This window comes from Macrosteles quadrilineatus, unplaced genomic scaffold (assembly GCF_028750875.1).
Source record: "Macrosteles quadrilineatus isolate MER2022 unplaced genomic scaffold, UCM_ALF_1.0 Scaffold_1__1_contigs__length_201487025, whole genome shotgun sequence".
Taxonomy (NCBI): Eukaryota; Metazoa; Arthropoda; class Insecta; order Hemiptera; family Cicadellidae; genus Macrosteles; species Macrosteles quadrilineatus.
The window spans coordinates 102710579-102732879 of record NW_026542594.1 but is presented as its reverse complement, the minus strand read 5'-3'; the positions used below and the strand labels follow the sequence as shown (position 1 = coordinate 102732879).

The 22301-nt window shown below is 38.0% G+C and overlaps 1 protein-coding gene across 2 annotated transcripts in view; it reads right to left on the bottom strand.

Annotated features, from left to right (window-relative positions):
- The window catches only part of LOC129001177 (protein halfway), a 145130-nt gene extending 123128 nt beyond the window's left edge, over positions 1 to 22002 (bottom strand). For both annotated transcript variants that reach the window (XM_054428426.1, XM_054428500.1), the window contains exon 1: positions 21871 to 22002. The gene's annotated coding sequence lies outside the window, so the exon portion shown is untranslated. The remainder of the gene's footprint in view (positions 1 to 21870) is intronic.
- Positions 22003 to 22301: the final 299 nt, after the last annotated feature.

The window sequence follows — 22301 nt, the reverse complement described above, 5'->3', positions numbered from 1 at the left end:
ATCAGTCCTAGCCCATGTCACAAACAAATTCGTCTTATGGAGGTTTTTAACTTAATTACTACGTTGTATAGAGGTGTTTTTAGCATTGACCTATATGAAAGTGTCAAGGGGATTAAAAAAAATTCGTCTTATCGAGGAATTCGTTTTATCGAGGTTCGTACAAACGAGGTTCAACTGTACTATAAATTCGGAGGTTACTTAGAAATATTTTTTTGCAAATAACTTTTAAATGGTGAGGAAATCGACAAACGTGGAAGGTGATATTCTGAAAGAGAATAAAATTTCCTACAAATTGATACCATGCACTTCTTGGAAATATTCAAAAATGGCAGCTAAAAGTCGCGTCAAAATAAAAAGTGCGAAAAACACCGTTTTCAATGTATTTCTTATGGAAAACACGTTTTCTTTAAGTTATCACCATAAATCATAACAAAAACAAACTTTCATAATTATTTGCATATCTACACGACTTAAGCTTTCCAACGACCCATTAATTAATAAAATCGGTCCAGTAGAACTCTAGATTTAGCTGTACAAAGATTTTTAAAACTGAATTATATATAGAATAGGTAATAGTAATCTATCTATCTATCTATATCTATACTATTATAAAGAAGAGGTGGTGTCTGTGTGTGTTTGTGTGTGCCTGTGTGTTTGTATGATATAATCTCAAAAAGTACTGAACCGACTGGGCTCAAATTGCACGCAAATGAAGCTACAGCTCCGAGGATACATATTGTACAACTATTCCCTCTTCGTTATTGTCCTAGGGCTCTGCCCCGTGGGCTTTCAAAAATTGGAGGTGAGAGATTTTAAAATATTGATTGATGGTATCCATGGTAACAAGAGCAAACCTACATAATTTAAAATTGTCAACAACCAGAACTAACTGTCAAATGAATTTTGATTTCACAATTCCACACAGCTGGTTCAAACATATTAAATAATGCACGAATATTAGAACAGAGAGGGTAAGGATTATAAATTTAAAATAATGATGTTACTAGCCCGAATGTAAACATTATTTTACATTACTTAAATGTAGCTGTCAAACCATATGTTAATGTAATTTCATTAGTATATGATTCTTTCAGTTACTTCATTTGTTTATGTTTATGATCTACTAGCTGTACCCACGGGATTTGCCCCGTTTAACTTCACAAGTGAGCTCGTTCGCATGGCTCAATCACGTCCTGGTTGAAGTACGTTCGCTACGCTCACTCACCTTTAGGTTGGAGCTCGTTCGCTCCGCTGACTTGCCTTCAGGTTAGCTCGTTCGCTGCGCTAACTCGCTTCCAGGTTGAAGTTTGTTCGCTACGCTCACTCACCTTTTGGTTGCAAATTAAATGAATGATTAAATGAATTTATTTATTTCCATTGAGAACAAACTTATTACAAGCATTTTGGCTGTCTAGTCATAAATTTAAGAAAATAATAGTGCTGCACCATGTTGGTAATCCTTGTAACTTTAATGCTATTGAACATAATAGAACAGAACCAACTTGTTTAATTGAAACAGTTGTTAAGAAATTCCTTTTGAATATGAAAAATCATAAGGTTATCATGGGGAACTCCAGAGCCACTGGGGCGGAGCCCGAAAGCCCGATCAGAATTAAAACTACTTAGTTTTCCCATTTAATGCCCAAATTATCGGTGTACCAAATTTCAGCCTCCTAGGTAAATGGGAAGTGGAAGAATTAGTGATGAGTGAGTGAGTGAGTGAGTGAGTGAGTCAGTCAGTCAGTGAGGGCTTTGTCTTTTATATATTTAGATTATACTGAGTCTGTTCTATTTTTGTGAAATGCTGTAATAATATTTTACTTGGAATAATTCGTTTTAAAAGAAATCATTCATCATGGATATAGGAAATAATTAAGATTCTATAATCATTGCCCTATCAACCTAGGCCCTTTTCCTGAGTGTTATGATGTTTATGTTTTGATTTATTTTTGTGTAAGCCGTAATATAATCCCCCTGCCACAGCAAATCTGTAGACTGAATTTCCATTTGCCTGATTATATAATTTCACTAAAATATGTTAGAAAATTACCCTATTTTCCATATTTATTTATATTTTCTTATTTTTTATATTTTGTTGGTTTGGAATTATTGTGATAGCTTTTTGTTTACAGTGCAAACCATGGATGTATGGATGGATGGATGTTCGTGACAAGCAAACGCGAAAAATTAAACCGACAAGGTTGAAATTTGGTATGATGATAGATGACATCCCCGATTAACCTATTCTTAGATCAAAAATTCTTTCAGTCTCCGCCCCGGTGGCTCTGGCTCTGGAATTTCTCATGTTAACCTTATGAGTATTCATATTTAAAGAAATTAAAGAATTTTGTCAGCCGTTTCAACTGTACAAGTTGGTTCTATGATATTAAACAGCATTAAAAAGTTATAAGGCTTGCCAAACAGGGTGCAGCACTATTATGTTGTTTGTTTGCATTAATGACCACAGCTAATTTGAACCAACTAGCAAAAAAAGTTGTGGTACACAATGAGAACTTTACTTTTTTCCATGGTTTAGGTGCAGTGGTAGAACATCAGGACTATGGTAGATGTGTGCTACACAATAGGATACCGTATAAATTAAAAGACCAGTTTTTTTTTTTTTATCGTGTCCTCTCCCATAGCTGCAATAAGCATTTATACTTATATGCCAACCCCGTACGAAGGACGGGTACTCTGCTAGTAACACAATAATACAAATACAGTATAATAATACAATAATACTGTAGGTTTCCGTAGTCTGTGGCCATAGGTTCGTCTGAACTGTCAATCAATTCTGAGAAATTCACAGTTGTAAATTCTTACCTACTAGTCTTTTTCTAAGTTCACGTCGCACTCGCAATTAGTTCGCATGTTTTATCTAGGAAAGCAGGTATGCCCAAAGTCATAGCATTTGTAGGTTAAGTATAATAATAACAAACATGCTTATCGTAGGTTTGTAGGCATACTTGTTCAAGAATATGCCGTGGTAGGTTTTGTTTATATATTTTATTTTTTAATTCTTGTCTAATGACGATATTGATTTGTATTTGTGCGAAAATATTAATTTATTTGTCAAGGGCATGAGCGGCCCTCTAGTCTATGTATGTTACATGAAGCACAACATGAAAAAGAATAAATTAAAGGAAGGTAAAAACGGATCAGTTGCTGAAGGTCTAAATCTCGGAAGGTCTAATCAGACCTTCGACACACATTTTGCAGTTTGTACTTGATGCTGAGGATCCCATGAATCCTGTACAAAATTAAAAAAAAATGTTTCATTCAAACTACAAGTTTATTACTTTTCCGAGAACCACCATTTATCAGGACTTCCGCTCCCACGCTAGTTGGCAACATCAACTGTGCTATATGAAAACAATAAATCTTGAGTAAATATACTGTAATGTTGAATTTTGAGGTTGTGGTGTTCCTTCGTAAACACATTCAATTATAATCTAGGAATATGTAAATTTATTGTTATACGCTAACTTTATTGATATTCGATTCGCTACAGTACTATTAAACATAACATTTTCAATTCAAGTGTGTTGTATTTTAGAGTTGGGGAAACAAAAGAAACCTGTGTACAACTTATTTATATGATATTCTCATTGGTTGCAATTTAATAAGTGGTGTAGCAAAACACAAACACAAAATTTATTGAAATAAAATTAAGTCAATGTTAAGTGAATACTATTAATAAACATATTTGCGACATAAGAACATTTAATTGAAGCCTAAAAAACAGTTCGAAAAAGGCATTCTATTCTTTATACTAGTAAAAATTAAAATGAGGGTATAAAAAATAGTTTTCAAAGATCATGTTGACCAATGTACATTCATCTAGTCTTGAAAAAATAAGTATTTAAAAGCTTACTCCAAACATAATGAAGTTTATCGGTTGTTAACAAAATGTCATCAGTTTTCAAACCATGTAAACCTTATAGTTTTCCAACTGTTGCCTTGTTTATATTTTCTTTTTATGTTTTTCTTTTACTTTATGATTTTTCAATTAATGGTTCAAATATTCATAGTATATATATTTCTGAACAAGAACATATGCCCATGTATATATAACTATTAAACGTTCCATAAGCATTTTACACGAGAGAACACTGTTCGGCAAGTAGCCGGTCATCGTAACCGGTCATCATGAAGGAGCTTGGACGTCGTGCAACAGTCAAATATTTATTGGACGTCGTGGCACTTGGACGTCGTGCAACTGGCAGCGACTTTGGATGTCGTGCAAATGTTACTTTTTTACAATTCTATAGTGCGCTGTTTCACGACGTCCAAATGCCACGACGTCCAAAGCTTGTAGAAAGACTATATTTTTGGCAGTTACTGTACTTTTGGACGTCGTGGCACTTGGACGTCGTGCAACAACTCAAAAACTATGTTTTGGACGTCGTGGCACTGAATAAATATTATTGGACGTCGTGGCACTTGGACGTCGTGCAATGCATCCGTGGTGTGTAATAGGCTTAACTCATCACAGTCAGCACCTGACCCTGGACAATCTATTACGTTACAAATGCTCCTTAACACTACCCCAAAACGAATTTTCGTTCTCAATTAGCCCTCTATCAATGACCTGTTTTGCCTGTATAGTGAGTCATTTTGAGAAGGAGAAAACCGGCCGGAATGCTTTAGGTTTATCAATAACGAAGATGATCATGGTATGAGTTACACACCGGTAATCTTTGAGTTGACTCTTTTAAACTCATTGTAAATATGACTGTTATTCGTTTTCAAATCACTTCTGTAATACTTTGCAATTGCTCGAATTCGGGCAACATGTACACTAGTTTTCTTTATTGCTTTAACCCATAAAATGTGATCAAACACTGGCTTTAACTGCTATGAAAGCAATACTAGTTTTAATTGAAATAAATCATCGCTATGATTGTATTAAGTTATGGTTCTATGAAAAAATGGAACACTAAAACAAGGTTGTGAATATAGTTGACCATTGGTTCTGAAGTTACTACACTACACAGTGTATGGTCAAAGCTAATTTTGATTCCTTTGAAACATAATTACTAAAATTTAAGTAACATGGTGTCTATACTCCCTTTACCAATTATTAATGTTTGCATCATTTTGTTTAGGCTATATCAACTTTGCAATAACATCTTAAAAACTTCTATGACAATTACTGAGTTACAAACTTATTTTATAGTTAAGTAAACACCACAATAAGGAAAATATAATGTTTTACAACAGTGGTACCTTTTTTACAGAATCGGAATAGAAAATCTTGTAGCAAATACTACATTGGTTACCTATTCTTGATACGTACCGTAACACAATATGCTGATGGAGGTGGTAAGTTTGATGATCCAATGGAATAAAGACAGTAAATGCAGCACTCCCCACACCCTACCTCTGTGGGTGGCCTTAAATAAACAATGGCTAAGCTAACAATTGGGCCACAAGCTAACTTGGTTCTAACTTAAACCTAGCAACAACTCACTTAGATGTGGCAAACCTTGCCGACATGTACTGACTTCTAATTTTATGTTCTTTTTTTAAATTTCTGTTGAAATATTTATCATATAAGTTAACTATGTAAGAAAGCCCATTTTCATGTTCTGCATGCATAGGTTTTTATACCAATGTTGGGAAGTTTTTAAATAATTTTCTACTATCTGTGATACTATTTTAAAACGTTTTTATTAGCTCGCTTTCTTGTCCGGTACAAATTTTATACTAAGTTCCCGGTGAGCTAGAGACTTGAAAATTGAAGCATAGCTCACAAATGGATGACAATGCAATATTATATAATTTTATTTTCATATTTCCCTTAGGCTAAGCCTCATGGGCTTGTTTTTATCAACTCGCTTTCTTGCTAATTTTAATACTTCCCGATGAGCTAGAGACTTGAAACATAGCTCACAAATGGATGACAATGCAATATTATATCATTTAATTTTCATATTTCCGCGATCCGTCAGTGGTAACGGGTAAATCATTTTTCCGTAATCGCGGCTAAATCCTAGATATATCTCTCGCTAAAAAAGAAACGTCATTATCGTCTTCAGCAATCGCGGCAAAATATTGAACATCTGCGGCTGCGGAGACATTGTCATCCTCACCCTCTGGGAAATGTTCTCGTCAATATCCGCGATTGCGGCAAAAGCGTAGGTCTAATCTTTCAATTTCGTGAGCGCGATCCACACGGATATAAAAGCTTTTCCTTTTAATTGTGCATTATTGTTTTGAATACTGAGAAAATCGGCTCGAGCTTGATTTTCTGACTTTGTGCTTGAACTACGAGCAGAGCTTGTAGTCCAGGCTCTGCTCGGCTCAAAAATCGACATTATAGGCCTATTATAAAAATCAACCGTTTCAAAAGAAACCCAATTTTGAACCGATCTGATTTGGCCTGAGGCCCTTAGGTAAGTAACATTTTTTTAAGTGCGAAGTAAACAAATCTAAAGGACAGCCTCCTAATAGTAAGACATGAAATGAAATGAAAATCCTTCTTTAGCATCAATGAAAGAATGGAATTATTTATTAGGTAGTGCCCTAGCCACCAAGGTTAATTTGCCGATTTGGTCGTAACAAAATTGTCAGTTTATTTAGTCGAATCAGCACAGAGGATCCTCTATGGTGTCACCCGCTGGGGGTTAGGAGGATTAACATTAATGTTTTATCTTTCTAGGCCAGAGGCTACATTGCTTATGAATACGGCCCTATTATTATCCAACCAATTTTGACTGCGCCTTCACACAATCCACGAGGACAGTTAATGCAACCCGCATGACTGATGACAATTCTTTTACTTAGGTTGGTAGATAATTTATATCGATCGGTCAAGTAATAGTGTTAGTTTAGCTGTTGTAAACTACTTGAACTAATGTATAGGTTTGAACAAATATTCATCATAAAAAAAAACATATTTTAATTCTCTCATATAAATATTGTTATGATAGGGGACCCGTGTGGCTGAGCCTGTCACACTATCGCGGGCCCGTGTGCCGGTAAAATTTACCGAAAATCCCGGTCAAGGCTCACAGGCCCCCCCGCACCGCAGGCCCTGCGGGCCCGCTATCGCCGCCACTGGAGTGTAGCACTATTATTTTTTAAATTTATGACAACAGCTAATTTGCAACCAAAAGGTGAGTGAGCGTAGCGAACGAACTTCAACCAGGACGTGATTGAGCCATGCGAACGAGCTCATTTATAATGAACTGTTAAAACAAACTCATCTTGAAAATGAACGAGCACACCTCAATATGTTCCCTGTAGCAGCAAACCTACCAGTAAGTACTCACTAAAATAATGTTATTTAAATAGGAAATAAATCTGACAATCTGATAAAGCCAGATATTAGGTGCTTGCAGCCCTAGGCCTAATAAATTTGAGCAGACCTACCCTACAACCGTGGCAACATGTCTCGCAATCTTGGAAACATGATCTTCTGCCATTAAAGCAAATTGTGATTATTTCATTTGTATTTAAAAAAGAATTGTTTTATAATAATTTATTTTTGTAAAAAATACAACCGACTTCAAACGCTCTAAAAAGAATGAAATAATTTCAATAAAGTTAACTTCTGTATCAAGCTCACGTATTTTAAGTCGGGCGTGGCTCTATGATGATTTTTGATACAAAATTTAAAGAGGATGTCCACATTGCAGGTGACTATCTATAACTAAAGGTGTTAATCTGTCTTTTTCATAGTTATGCGTTGGGTGTTATTTTATTACTGTAACCAAAGATCGGCGGATACCATCATAAAGTTTTTTTTTTTAAGATAAATAAAATCTTATCGTTATATTAACGAGTATTTAAAAAAAGATTATAATGCATTACAATGTTTCTAACTTGGAAAAGTAACGTTTTAATATTGAACTAGCTTCTTTTCCCTATCATGATATTAAAATAAATTATTTTCTTATTCATATAGAACATTCATGTGTTATTTTCATTATGCATTAATTCTGAAGTAAACATAAACTACAAGAAAATAATTCCTTTGATATATAAACAAAACAGTTCAGTATGTTTTTATGTTATCCAGCTATAATATATTGATTTTCAAAATACACTCTCAATCTTTTATTTTATTCATATTTGCAGTTAGAGCCGCTCCGACTTGAAATACGTGAGCTTGACTAATACAGAAGTTTAATTTATTGAAATTATTTCATTCTTTTTAGAGCGTTTGAAGTCAGTTGTATTTTTTACATAAATAAATTATTTCATCATTGTTAGTGACTGATATACTGAATATTAATTATTACTTAAGGTTTTTTGATAAGCAAAATTGTTTGAAGAAATCAAAAGTGTCACAGAACAATCATTATTTTAAAACTGCTTGAGTCACCTGGGTTACATAATCAATGGTTATAAAAATTAACATTTTTAGATTTTCCTTAAAAAACAAAGAGTTGTTCATAACATTAGGCCTAATGAAAAACAAAATGTCTTTCCTAGAGACATTGAAATACCAGACATCATTGTTTCCTGCAATCGGTGTACTTCTACATTAAAAATAAATAAAGTACCGTTTCAGTTTCAAGCCTTTTGGAACAATATGAAAGTCATTACTCAGCTACCAGCAATAAAAATCTCTCATTTTTAAGTATAAAATTGGTTGTTATCACGTATAGTACCTTTGGAAAGTATGTATATGAAAAATTGGTTCAGGTAAAAGTGGTGTAAGGGGTAGGTGGTTTTGTTTGTTCAAGATGTAGTCGAAATTGCAGATCAGCTTCCTCCAAGACTTTTTTCACTATGGCTTTGGTTTTCACAATACACCTTTATTTGTCAATATCATACAGCTATTCACTATGTTTTTTAAGTCAGAATATTCAAAACTAAAAACAGAATTATACACAAATCACGTCAAACGTTGAAATACCTTTTTTATAGTAACCAAAACATAATGCCTTTTTTCAATGTATTTTATTTAGGCTCCCTGGCAGGAAATAGTTTATTAATCAATATGAAGCAACTGTTTCATCAAGAACTGTCTGTAGCTTCATTTAAATGGTTTCAACTAACAGCTGTTAGAATATTATTGTTACAAGTCAGGAGCCCCGCGCAACAATAGCCAGGCGCCGTCTCAAAAGGGTTGTTTGTCAACACGGGGTTCTCCGAAAGACAATAGACCCGTGTCAACGGACTACGTCAATAGGGTCTTTGACATCCACCAGAAGCTTCCACGGTGATCTGTAAACAGCTTTGTTTGGGCTACTAGGAGTCTCCAGAATGTTCTACGGCAAGCTTATATAAGGGACCGTCTTCCGGCACACGGCAGTTGAGTTGAGTTGAGCCTTCCGAGAATCGTCGCAGCAACCGCCCGTCGGTGTTAGTGACCAGTGCTAGTGATAGTGGCAGTGACAGTGTAGTGACGGTGTAGAGACAGTGTAGTGACACTAGTGACAGTGTAGTGACAGTGCCTGTAAAGAACCTGTTAAGCCCGCAACAATTGGTGTCAGAAAGCGGCATTATTTTGGCGATTTTATTGTAAAATTATTGTAATTGTTTGGTAGAAAAATGGCTTTCAAAGGTGTAAAACTTTATGAACTAAAAGTAGCTGATCTTAGGAGAGAATTAGAAGAACAAGATCTAGATAGGCCTAAATCAGCCCTTCAGGTACGACTTAAACAAGCTTTAATTGATGCAGGTGAGGACCCAGATAACGTTTTATTTGAAACATCTGATTTCAATAAAATGCTTAAAAACTTAGAGTCAAAAATGTCAGGAAATAGCAAAACATTAGAGTCAATGTCAGAAAACAGCAAAGCATTAGAGTCAAAAATGTCAAACCTAGAAGCAAATATTGAATCAAAAATGTCAGAAACTAGTAAAACGTTAGAAAGCCTAGAAGCTAATATTGAGACAAAAATGTCAAATGTAGAATCAAAAATGCTGAACAAATTAGGTGAATATTCTAGCAAAGTTGATGGTTTAGAAAGAAGAATAAATGAAATTGATGAGAAAGTTAACTGTATAGAAAAGAGTCTAGAAGATAGGTTAGTTGATAAGCTTAGGCAGGAGATGGCTGCATGGGGGAGCTTCACACCTTCGTCATCAGCTAGCACTGACAAACTTCGGAAGGATAACGCCCCAGAAACGATCTCCAAGCCAGCACCCACCATTGCTGCCGCTGTCCCTCAGAACATTGTTCCTCATTTCGATGGCAAAACCCCCTGGCAGGACTACATGCTTCTCTTCAAGACAGCGGCTATGGTCCATGGGTGGACAGAGGAGACAAAGGCTTCAGCACTGTGCTTTGCACTACGGGGTTTTGCGTTAGCAGTTCTGCATGCTATGCCAATGGCGGAGCGGAAGAATTTCCCAGAACTAGTGAGGAGATTGGACATGCGCTTTGGGCATCGACACATGGACAAGCTTTATCGATCTCAACTGCGGAACCGGATCCAGAAACCCAGCGAGTCGCTTCAGGAGTTTGAAGCCGACATTGCTCGCCTGGTGAGAAACGCCTATCCATCGGTCACGGATGATGTCTACGAGAGTTTGGCGGTGGATAAATTCCTAGACGGTCTACGTGAACCTAAGACTCAACAGGCAGTGAAGCTCGCCAGACCTAAGAAGACCCTGAGACCCTGAGTGACGCACTGACAGGCCCGAGTCCGTGTGGCAGACGCAGAACCTACATCTCCACTCGACATCGAGGAGCTGGTGAAAAGAGTTCTGGAAGCGCTAAAAACACGACGCCGGCAGATACGCTGTTGGAGCTGTGGACAGATGGGACATTCCCGTAGTAAATGTCCTTCGACCTCACCAGTACCGAATCAGGAAAACTAAAGAGGGTTGATGGAAAGGGGCAACCGTCAGCCCGCGATTTGAAAGCCCCGAGGAATAGAGTTAAAGTTGCTTCAATGGGAAGTCAGTCGAGCAGTTTCTACATCGACGGAAATGTGAACGGTCGTCTCCAAAGTTTTCTACTGGATACCGGAGCGACTATGACCATCTTGAATCCAAACACTGTGTCGACTGAAGATATTTCACCAACATCATGGTCTCTACGTACAACTACAGGTCAGCTGGCTCAGGTCTATGGGCAGACGGTTGCTACCTTCCACATCGGCGGCTGCGTATTTAAGCATTGCGCACTAGCCGCTGACATAGAAGTGGATGTGATTTTAGGGACTGATATAATGGTGAAGTACGGACTGAAGTTGGACATGTCAAGAGGTCTAGTGACTCTCGGGGATGAAGATGTCATACTACGACACGGAAAAGATATCTCTGCACGCGTCCTTCTACTGGAAGACACAACGCTACCAGCACGCAGCCAAGTCATCGTCCAAACTACTGTCGAAGGAGATTGGACTAGTGGGCAAAGTGTTCTTCTGGAGCCAGGAAGTGACAGTGAATCCCAGCTTGGGCGTGGTGTCTTTGTCGCCAGATCCTTATTTAACTTAGGACATGAAAATCCAGTGCGACTGATGAACTTAAATGGTTTTCCTGTGACAATAAAAAAGGGAGTAACGATCGGAACTTGCGTGGCCGTCATTTCGGTGGTACGTCAACTAAAATCATGGATGCCATCCCCAAATGGATTGCCGAAGGAGCTGGAAGATTTCGTGGAGAGCATCTGTCAGGAGCTGACGCATCAACAAAGTGCAAAAATAAAGGACTTTATTACCAGATGGCAAGATGTCTTTGAGTACGGAAGTGGCCCTAGAGGAAGAACGAATATAGTACAACACAAGATAGACATCAGCGATGCAAAATCCATACGTCAGGCCCCTAGACGACTCCCACTGGCCAAACGTGACCAAGCCGAGAAAATCATAAAGGAGATGGAAGCGGATGGTATCATCGAGCCTTCTAGCAGCCCTTGGGTGTCACCTGTGGTACTAGTGAAGAAGAAGGACGGCCCAACAAGATTTTGCGTAGACTATCGCCTTCTCAACAATGTCACCAAGAAAGACAGTTACCCTCTCCCCAGGATTGATGACACACTCGACACTCTGGGAGGATGTCAAATATTCTCTACTTTAGATCTCAGAAGTGGCTACTGGCAGGTCGGGCTCGCTCCTGAGGACAAGGAGAAGACAGCGTTCTCTATTGGGACAGGACTTTGACAATTCACTGTGCTGCCTTTTGGACTTTGTAACGCCCCTGCTACTTTTGAAAGGCTTATGGAGAACGTCCTCAGGGGATTGTCATGGGAGACATACCTGGTTTACTTGGATGATATCGTCCTAGGCAAATCCTTCGAAGACCACCTGAAGAACCTGGATAATGTCCTCATGCGACTGCGGATGGCTAATCTGAAGTTGGCCCCCAAGAAGTGCAACTTGTTCCGCAAACAGGTCAATTACCTCGGCCATGTCGTATCAGACAAAGGAGTGTCTGTAGATCCGGAGACGATCAGAGCTATCACTGATTGGCCAATACCACAGGATAAACACCAAGTTAGAAGCTTCCTAGGGCTGTGCGCTTACTACAGGAAATTTATTAAAGGATTTGCTAATATTGCCAAACCACTAACCAAGTTGACCAAAGACAAGAGGACCTTTGTTTGGGATAACAACTGCGAGAAAGCTTTTGAAGAGCTGAAGACTAAATTATGCAGCGCACCCATATTGAGCTATCCACGATCAGACGGAAAGTTCATACTAGACACGGACGCCGGCAATACAGCTATTGGAGGAGAACTTTCTCAACTTTAGGATGAAGAAGGACATGTGATAGGATACTTCAGTAAGGTCCTGTCAGCGCCTGAGCGTGATTACTGTGTCACCAGGAGGGAGCTTCTCACAGTGGTTAAGTCCATAGAACACTTTCATAAGTATCCGTATGGAAGAAGGTTTCTCTTGAGAATGGACCATGCCGCACTGAGGTGGTTGCTAAGATTTAAGTCTCTTGAAGGACAGGTTGCAAGATGGTTAGAAAGGTTACAGGAGTATGACTTCGAATCAATCCATCGTGCGGGGCCGAGCCACGGGAATGCGGATGCACTATCAAGAAGACCGTGTGGAGACACCTGCATGCACTGCACACGCAAGGAAGACAAAAGTGCATCTGATCTTCGTGTGACCGCCGTTGACGATGAATGGGACAAGAAGAAGCTGTCAGAGGACCAGAAGGAAGACCCAGACCTAAAACACGTTATGCAGTGGAAGATGCACAATAAAGGACGACCATCGTGGCAGGATGTTGCCCCATTGTCTAAGAACGTGAAGACATACTGGGCGCAGTGGAACTCGATTTAACTGAAAGAAGGAGTTTTGAAGCGAGCCTTCGAATCGGAGGAGGGGAGCACAGAAAACTCCAACTAATAGTTCCAAGGAGGAGGGTTCCTGAAGTACACAATGGAATTTTTGAGGCCATCTAGGGGTACATCGTACACTTGCTAAAGTAAGGGAGCGCTTCTACTGGGCTAATCAGAAAGACGACGTGATAGATTGGAGTAGAAGGTGTGTGACCTGAGCAGCTTCAAATGGCCCTAACAAACGAAAAGCCCCAATGAGGAAATACAACGTAGGTGCCCCGTTTGAGCGCATCGCCATTGACGTAGCAGGACCGTTCCCCATGTCCGATGCTGGAAATAGATTTATTTTGGTTGCAATGGACTATTTCAGTAAATGAGTAGAGGCTTATGCACTGCCTAACCAGGAAGCCGTAACAGTTGCAGATATATTAATCAAAGAATTGGTGAGCAGATTTGGCGTCCCGCTCGAACTTCATTCTGACCAAGGAAGAAATTTTGAGTCAGCGGTATTCTCTAGAATGTGTGAAGTTCTTGGTATGCGGAAGACTCGAACAACACCTCTTCATCCACAGTCAGATGGCATGGTAGAGCAAAGGAACAGGACGATGGGAAGATATCTGTCAAAAGTTGTCTCCGAACATCAGCGAGACTGGGACCAATACCTGCACCTGTTCCTACTTGCTTATAGGAGTTCTGTAAACGAAACCACCGGCCAGACTCCAGCCAACGTAGTTTTCGGCCGAGAGCTCCGTCTTTCATGCGACCTTCAGTATGGATTGAAGCCAGATGAATATGTGGTTGGTGAGGACTACGTATCGGATCTGCGGAAGATGATGGACAAGATACATGAGAAAGTCCGTCGCAACATATCCGGAGCAAGTGACCATATGAAGGAGAGGTATGACGTAAAGGCCGAGAGAGGAGGGTTAACACCCGGTGATCTCGTGTAGCTACATAATCCCCGAAGGCGTCGTGGATAATCACCTAAACTCCAAAACTCATGGGAAGGACCCTATGAAGTTATTTCCCGTCTAAATGACGTCATCTACCGGATTAAGAAGCAACCAAATGGCAAACCCAAAATAGTCCATTTCAACAGGCTTGCACCCTACAAAGGAGATCACGGCCAACAAGATGAACAACAAGTTCGCAACGTCTCAACCGAACCAAGAGACGTCGTACCCGAGAAACGTGGAAAGGCGGAATTGAAACTCTTATACAAGGACCTCTTCACCTTGCCAGTGGATTATGCCTTGGCCCACTGCGTATCAGAAGACCTGAGAGCGTTGCGAGGTATAGCCACAGTCTTCAGGAAAAAGTTTGGAGGGACTGAAGATCTTGAGCGTCAGAGACCCGCCATTGGCACCACCCTTCACCTGAAGCGCAATGGACAGCATTTGTTCTACCTCGTTACGAAGGAAGCGTCAAGCCAGAAGCCCTCCTACGAATCGTTGAAGAAAAGCCTGCAAGACCTGCGAGACAAACTTCTTCGGTTTGGAATCAAAAAGCTTGCTATTGATGTGGTTACGACGGACTGGAATGGAAGACTGTAAGAAATTTGGTGCAGGAACTTTTCGAGGACACTGGCATCGACATTGTGGTCTGCGTATTCAACCCGTGGGGGACCGGAGACATTGGTCCAGAAGATCTCAAGCTTCGAGAGAAATCTGTTCTGGGGCAGAACAGTCTTAAGGAGGGGGTAGTGTTACAAGTCAGGAGCCCCGCGCAACAATAGCCAGGCGCCGTCTCAAAAGGGTTGTTTGTCAACACGGGGTTCTCCGAAAGACAATAGACCCGTGTCAACGGACTACGTCAATAGGGTCTTTGACATCCACCAGAAGCTTCCACGGTGATCTGTAAACAGCTTTGTTTGGGCTACTAGGAGTCTCCAGAATGTTCTACGGCAAGCTTATATAAGGGACCGTCTTCCGGCACACGGCAGTTGAGTTGAGTTGAGCCTTCCGAGAATCGTCGCAGCAACGGTGACTAGTGCTGCTAGACATGAGCAGTCGGTGTTAGTGACCAGTGCTAGTGCTAGTGGCAGTGACAGTGTAGTGACGGTGTAGAGACGGTGTAGTGACACTAGTGACAGTGTAGTGACAGTGCTGTAACAGAAGTCTGTAGAGGCTAGCTGTAAGTAGGAACATTGTAAATTAGAATAGGCATTAGCTAGGTTTAGATAGGGTTAGTTAGGTGTTAAGTAATTGCAAATATTGTAAATAGAGAATAATTAGTGTAAATAAATAGTTATTATAAAATCGCCAAGTTTTATTGTAAAGAACCTGTTAAGCCCGCAACATTATTATTATTTATTGCCTTCTCTGCACAAATATAAACAAAATAAATGTTGAATATTTGTGGTTTTCAGCATTTTTCACTGAAACAAATATTAAACTTAAATGTAATATATATGTGGTACCAAATTGAAACTTTCCTGGTTATTTTGGTGGTGGAACCACGCTAATCAGCAAAAGAATCAAAGAGAAATTGGTGAACATACATAGAAAAAAAAAACATTGCCACAAATAAATTGAGAACCCCCTCCTTTTGTTGGTAGTGGGGAAGTCGGTTAAAAAAATGCTCAGCCCACTCTTTTATGCAGCCTATTGGCAAATTCACTACTAAACTGACTAAGCCATAAGCCACCTGTGCATTAAGCTGGGTTTTCCTAGGCGCGGAAGCGGAGAGCGGAGAGAGGAACACGGAGGGAAAAGAGATTAACATGGTGTTCCGATCCGCTTCTAGGAAAACAGTATTAAATTACCTAAGACAAGTGGAGTCCGCTCTCCGCGTTCCTCTCTCCGCTCTCCACTTCCGCGCCTAGGAAAACCCGGCTTTAGGGTGATGCGTTAAGATTCTAACGTCGAAAAGTTAGAATTGATAGAAAGACTACATCCAACATAGAAGAAAATCAAAAAAAAAAAAGATTTCTCAAATCAGGAGTTCATCTTTCGATTGCGCAATTGGCCGAAAATTTTAAAATAAACGGTATCAGTAATCTGACACATAGGCCTACTTTCTCTCATTAGCTTTTCAACAACCCTTATCATGGGTAATCGATGAGAGTATAACTAACTATGATATTTAATAGGTAAAATCACAAAAGTTGCATTATCTTTTGAACCGTAATTTTTACAGTAATGGGGGGTTGCATTATTTCGTTTAGAATTATAAAGACAAAAACAGACAAATTTCTATCAGAAACGCTTTTTGTAAATAAATCTATTTTTCTGTTTTTCATGGGTTTTTTTTATGGGAATATAGCATAAGTTACAATAACTTTTGAACTGTAATTTTTACAGCAATGGGGTGGTTGCACTATGTTATTAAAAGTTATAAGGACCATCACATAGTAATTTCAGTCGAAACAGGCTTTTTTACAAAAATACTATTTTCTCTTATTTTATGGGTTTTTTAATGGAAATTGTGTAGCTCCTCCATTGATCAATAGTTATTGATCAAAACAGCCCAGAACTCACCACGTGGAAGAAGCTGCACTTCCAATTTCTACCACATCCTTCCCAACTGCCAGAATTTGTCCTTATGTGTGTAAACTAGCTGTCCTGAATTATTAAGTTTAAATTGACTAGGCTACTCGATTCCTGTACGTAGGACTGGTTAACAGCTTGTGTTCATTTAAATAGGAAGGACCACAATCAGTAAGTTGGACTTATCCAAGTATTTTTGAAATTGTTATTCCCTAGTGTCTAACTCGCGATTTCAATATCACTAAAAAATTCTATGTAACTTGGTATAAATTAACAACTCAGCTCACTATAAACTACACTTTACCTTCCTAATCTAACCTAACTTCAAAACACGTAACTTAATGCAGTCACAAATGAGCAGAAAATCCAACCTGCCTTCACCACATGTCAAAAGAAATTTATCTAGTAGCCTGTTAGTCTGCTACTAGTGTACCTGTTGCTCGAATTTGAGCAATTGCGAAGTATTACAGGCGTTATTTTAAAAAGAATAACAGCCATCATTTCCGATGACCTTAAAAGAGTCGACTCAATGATTATGGAAAACTCACGATGTACATAACAGTTTTATATAATCAACATTTCTTGTAAATATCTTATCATATTTCAAAACCTGATCTTGTTTTTTAGTGTTTCTACAAATGTTTTCCACTCATAATAAAGCATTAGGTTGTCCATAATAACGATTATAAATTCTAAAAAAAATATTTCTTCTACTTGATGGTGTTCTTTGACTTTCCTATGTTTCCATCATTTGTACCACAGACTTTTAATGGCCTTAATTCAGTAAATATTTTTTGCTCAGAGAGATTTTTGCACCGTTATTTTCAGCTAAAACTGTAGTTATGTAACTTAATTTTAAATATATGTTCCCATTATCAAGTTCTCCTGCATAATTAGGCCTACCCATCGAAGTATATAACACAACTGGAATGCTAGGTACGCGTTCACGAAAGCGCGCCGTTGTGGCAACCTTCCCCCATCATCACGTGGGACCCAGCGGATTTTAGCGAATTCATCGAATAGTTCGCGAAGTTGTTAACTCGCTCCTAGCCTTCAACAACAAAGATTAAAGTATAATGTTTATATATTCGTAATCTGCATTAACCCTCCGAGTGTCCATAGTTTAGGCCTTAATGTCCGCCTATTTTAGGCGCATTTGCAAGGTTTTATTAAAACAGATCTGAAAATCTTAAAACAATGTTAATTCTACTGTTCTATATACCATTTTGTTTGGAAAATCATGGGCTTCAATATCATACATAAAACCTAAGGAAAATTTGTTTCAAAAAAATTTTTTTAGGTAAAAATAAAAATTATTTTGGAAAATTGAAAAAAAAATAAGTTCGCGCTCAATGAAATTGTATAAATTATAGGCCTATAAATATTTGAAAATAGCCACTTTGTTCTAAATTTTATGAGGATTACAAATATATAATAATATAAGGAAGTAGATTTGCAAATAAATAAGTTATGGGCAAAAAACAGATTTCAGTACATAGCGTTTAGCTAAGAATGCATAGCCTAACCATAGCTAGGAATCTGGCTGATAATTTACATCAATATCACTACCTACTTCTTCAGGATCATCAACCAGCTCTTCAAAATCACTTAAATCTTCTTATAATGCACCACGTATATCACTACTTTTGATTTTTAACACTAAAACAATGATAAACATAATAAAACACATCAGTCATCGGTCCGAGGTTAACTAACCTGTTTACAAATACGCACGTCAGCTGTCTGCTACAATTACGATCGGCTCAGAGAACATAAAGCGCTTAGAGACAGACCTCTGGAGAAAGCTTAGAATATAATGAAAAGAACGATACCAAACTCGATCCAGTTCAATCCAATTTTGTCAGTCATAGAGCCTTCGCCGTAAACAGTGTTCGTGAGTCGCTGCAGCGACGCATGACACTCGGAGGGTTAAATTCAGAATATAATGGTATACAAAAATTTTACTTTTGATTTGAAATAGAATTTTCATAGTTAAAAAGAGTCAACAATTTCTACATTGTGACATGAAAAAGTTAGTATGCAAGGAAGTATTTTATTTTTGGGCCAGAAGAAAACTTTAAGCGACAAAGTTGTAGGCCTAGTTGAAGAGATGATTTTTAACATGCAATCGAGCAATTTACAATTAGTTTGTTTGTAGTATAGTGATTAATAGCGCGACGAGGTTGATTTTATGTCGCACCAACCTCCTGAGTCCAGCAGCTCTTAATGTTTTTGCTACTCGATCATTGTAAAGCTAAATAAATTTTAACCTTTTTTAATAGTTGATATAAGTTAAAGAATACAACTATTCTATGGATGTGACCATATATTTAATTTAATTGCAGAAGATAAATATCAATACCGGTACTGGGCTGCCGCCCATGAATGAAACTATAGGGACACTATTTTACAAAACCGTTTGTTTCTCCAATGCTAAGAACATTAAGAATGAATGTAACAAAAAAAGTTAGGTGTAAGGCAGAGATTGAAGAAATTGGTTTTGTTTCACAACATGTAATGCAACCTTTGTACTATATTTAAGCACGATTGTGGACAGTAATAAAACATATTCTTAGAAGTACTGTTTAGTATGGTATTAGCCTATTAACCAAACCCTTTTCTCTTATGTGGGATGATATGAATTTTAAAACATATACAGAATAACAACGGCACTCAAAACACTTTTTTACTAATCGTGTCTTTGCAACATTATACAAATACTCCTATTGTCAAAGGAACACGACTAACAATTCGATTTGGAAATTTATTATTCAATTTTTGTTATTGCCTTTACGTTAAATACTTCCTAGGTTTAGTATTTATGACCTTATCAATTACTTGCTCTAACATTAAGATTTGAAATTTCTCATTAATTACCAAACAAAGCAGATAGTAAACGATCCCCTGTTACAACTAAACAAAGGGGAATTACTTACCAGTCCCTGTCCCTGTATATAGTCTACATTTTATATTTTAATTTACGGTAACATTGTATGTAATAGTTTACCTAGAAGGTGATAATACAGTACCTATTTAGTTATGTTACCTGTAATAAAAATGTATTTAATATAACTATTGGTTGTCCTCAAAACGTTTCTGGGAGTACCGTAAATGAAAAGTCAGCAGAACCAGGGAGAACGGCCCACGGCGCGATTTATAAAGAACCTCTTTGCGTTACTAATTACTCCATTACACACGACTAGAACATTTTATTTGAAATTGCTTGGTTATATGCTGAAGATCATCTCATTAGCTACAATTTTGTCGTTTGAAGTTTGCTTCTGACAAACAAATTTTAAAAAAAAATCCTCGCTTAGTAACTTTTCCATGTCAAGGTGTGATATTTGTTAAAAATTTTCAGTTGTTAAAATTTGAATTACGATTTAAATAAGATTATATTTTATACTGTCAGATTCTGCAGTTAATGCAGATTCCGAATATATAGGGCCTAACTTTAATAACAGTCAACCTATTGTATGCACGGCCAGGAGCGTATTAACAACCACGAGAACGGCTTGAGGAACTGACATATCTGTGTTGGGTCCCACATAGGGGTGCGGGAAGGTTGCCGAAATGGTGCGCTTTCCATCCCACATCTCTTATCTACCCGGTGTTCCAGTTGTGTTATATACTTCGATGGGCCTACCATATTTATATTATACAAATTTTAATAAGTTAAATACAGTAGTGTTTTTGGACTCTGGGGACGTCAAAATTAAAAAGTAAATTGATCCTGGTCTAGGTCTTACCATGCCACTTTCGGAATAAGTAGCTTTTTCAATAAGGTTATGTTAGGCCTCAATGGGGAGATTTACCAAAATGAACGAAAGAATACAAATAAATATCGCTAAAAACAGTAGGCCTAGCACACCAAGTAGGCTAGCCTAGGTACTTCCTAGGATTTAAAATGCCATCAAAGTACCTGATCTGGCATCCAGCAAGTACCGGGTGTTTAGGGATGTTGCGATACCACTGTCTTTCCGATATTTGGTATTGATACCGTATCGCAAAAAAGTATCGATACCAGCTCCGTATCGGAACTAAAGTATCGACACCATCAGTATTGTATCCATTCGATACCAGTGACATCATATTCTGATTCGTACTGATCTTTGATAAGTTCACTCGCTCCAGTACAGTACAGCCAATATGAATATAGGATTCGAGCTGCTAAGAACTACCTAATTGTGTAAAAAAGTTGATAACAATTAACCAAACATAGCCAACCTTTGTTTTCAATTTTAACTTCAAATAAAAGTTCAAGTACCTTATGTTCTAGGCCTATAATTTATCTTTTTAATAGAAAATGTTATTACCATTCTAGGCTAACAACATACACACACATTTGTGTTTACCATCAACCTAAATTGAAAAAGGGAGATTTAGTTAAAAAAAAACTATTAAAGAGTCATCTTTATTAGTTTCATATGAACACAATGTTGCTTAATGCTAACATTGGGTTGTAATGAAAATAACTCTTTGCAACCAAACCCTTAAGTTTTACTTCCAGCTAGAAAAAAATACTAAATATTTCGGTGAAAGTCTGTTTCTTTTTTGGGTCACTGTTGTTCCAGTCTTGGAAAATAACCGCTCAGAAGGCACGAGCTGGGCCGTATGACTCAGATTTTTCCTTCCTTCGGAACAACCGATACCGATACAATACCAGCAGTATCGCAATAAAATTATCGATTCGATAGTATCGCAACATCCCTACCGGTAGGCCTATTGCGAGGCCTTAGTGTAGAGAACATAGAGAGGCAATAATGAAAGAAGTGGGGTACAGTTCTCTTCTGGGCTATGCTAATATCGATTGAAACTATCGATTTGATTAGTAAACCTCCATGCGATTTTTTCACCATCAGCAAGTTTGGCTGGTTTAGGTTATGATAGTTTAATTTTATAATAGATATACTTAAAATATCGATTATTAATCAATATTTTCAATTCGGTAGTTTCAATCGATATTAGGCATAGCATAGCCCAGTTAAGAAACTTTACCCAAGTAGTGATTTGTCTCACTTTGATTACTCTTAACTTAAGTTAATGTTTAACATTGGTTTTAATAAGCTTAGGTCTATTACTAGTAGGCCATAATAATTGTAACTTATAGGCTCTAGCCCTACAGATCTAAAACACTTATTTACAAATCGTTTATGATATCTTAACTTTATAGTTATTTACCTCCTGAATCCAAATATACCATTATTTTTCACCACTGATGAATATTTCTCAAGATATCGCCGTAAAAATATACAACTTTAGAATAAACAAGGTAGGACGGATGACATTTACTTACACAAGTGGAATAATGAAATGAAATATCAAGATCAAGTAAGCCTACAGAACAGCTGGAGCTGAGGTTTTTCACCGTCGTGAAATTAAAGTTAGCGGCTCTTTTCATCGGAGCTTTTTCGGATTGTAATAGATATAGTACATAGTCCAGGCGCTAAACGGGTTGAGTATGCACTGAAAGTCTGACAAAATTTGACTTTTGATTATTGTTGGGGACATCTAGTAGATGAAAAAAATCGATGATGTCGCATTTCTAGGGTGGTCACAACACGGGGGGGAGGGGGGGAAGCTGCGCGGGTCATCGGTTTACGTTTCCGCGT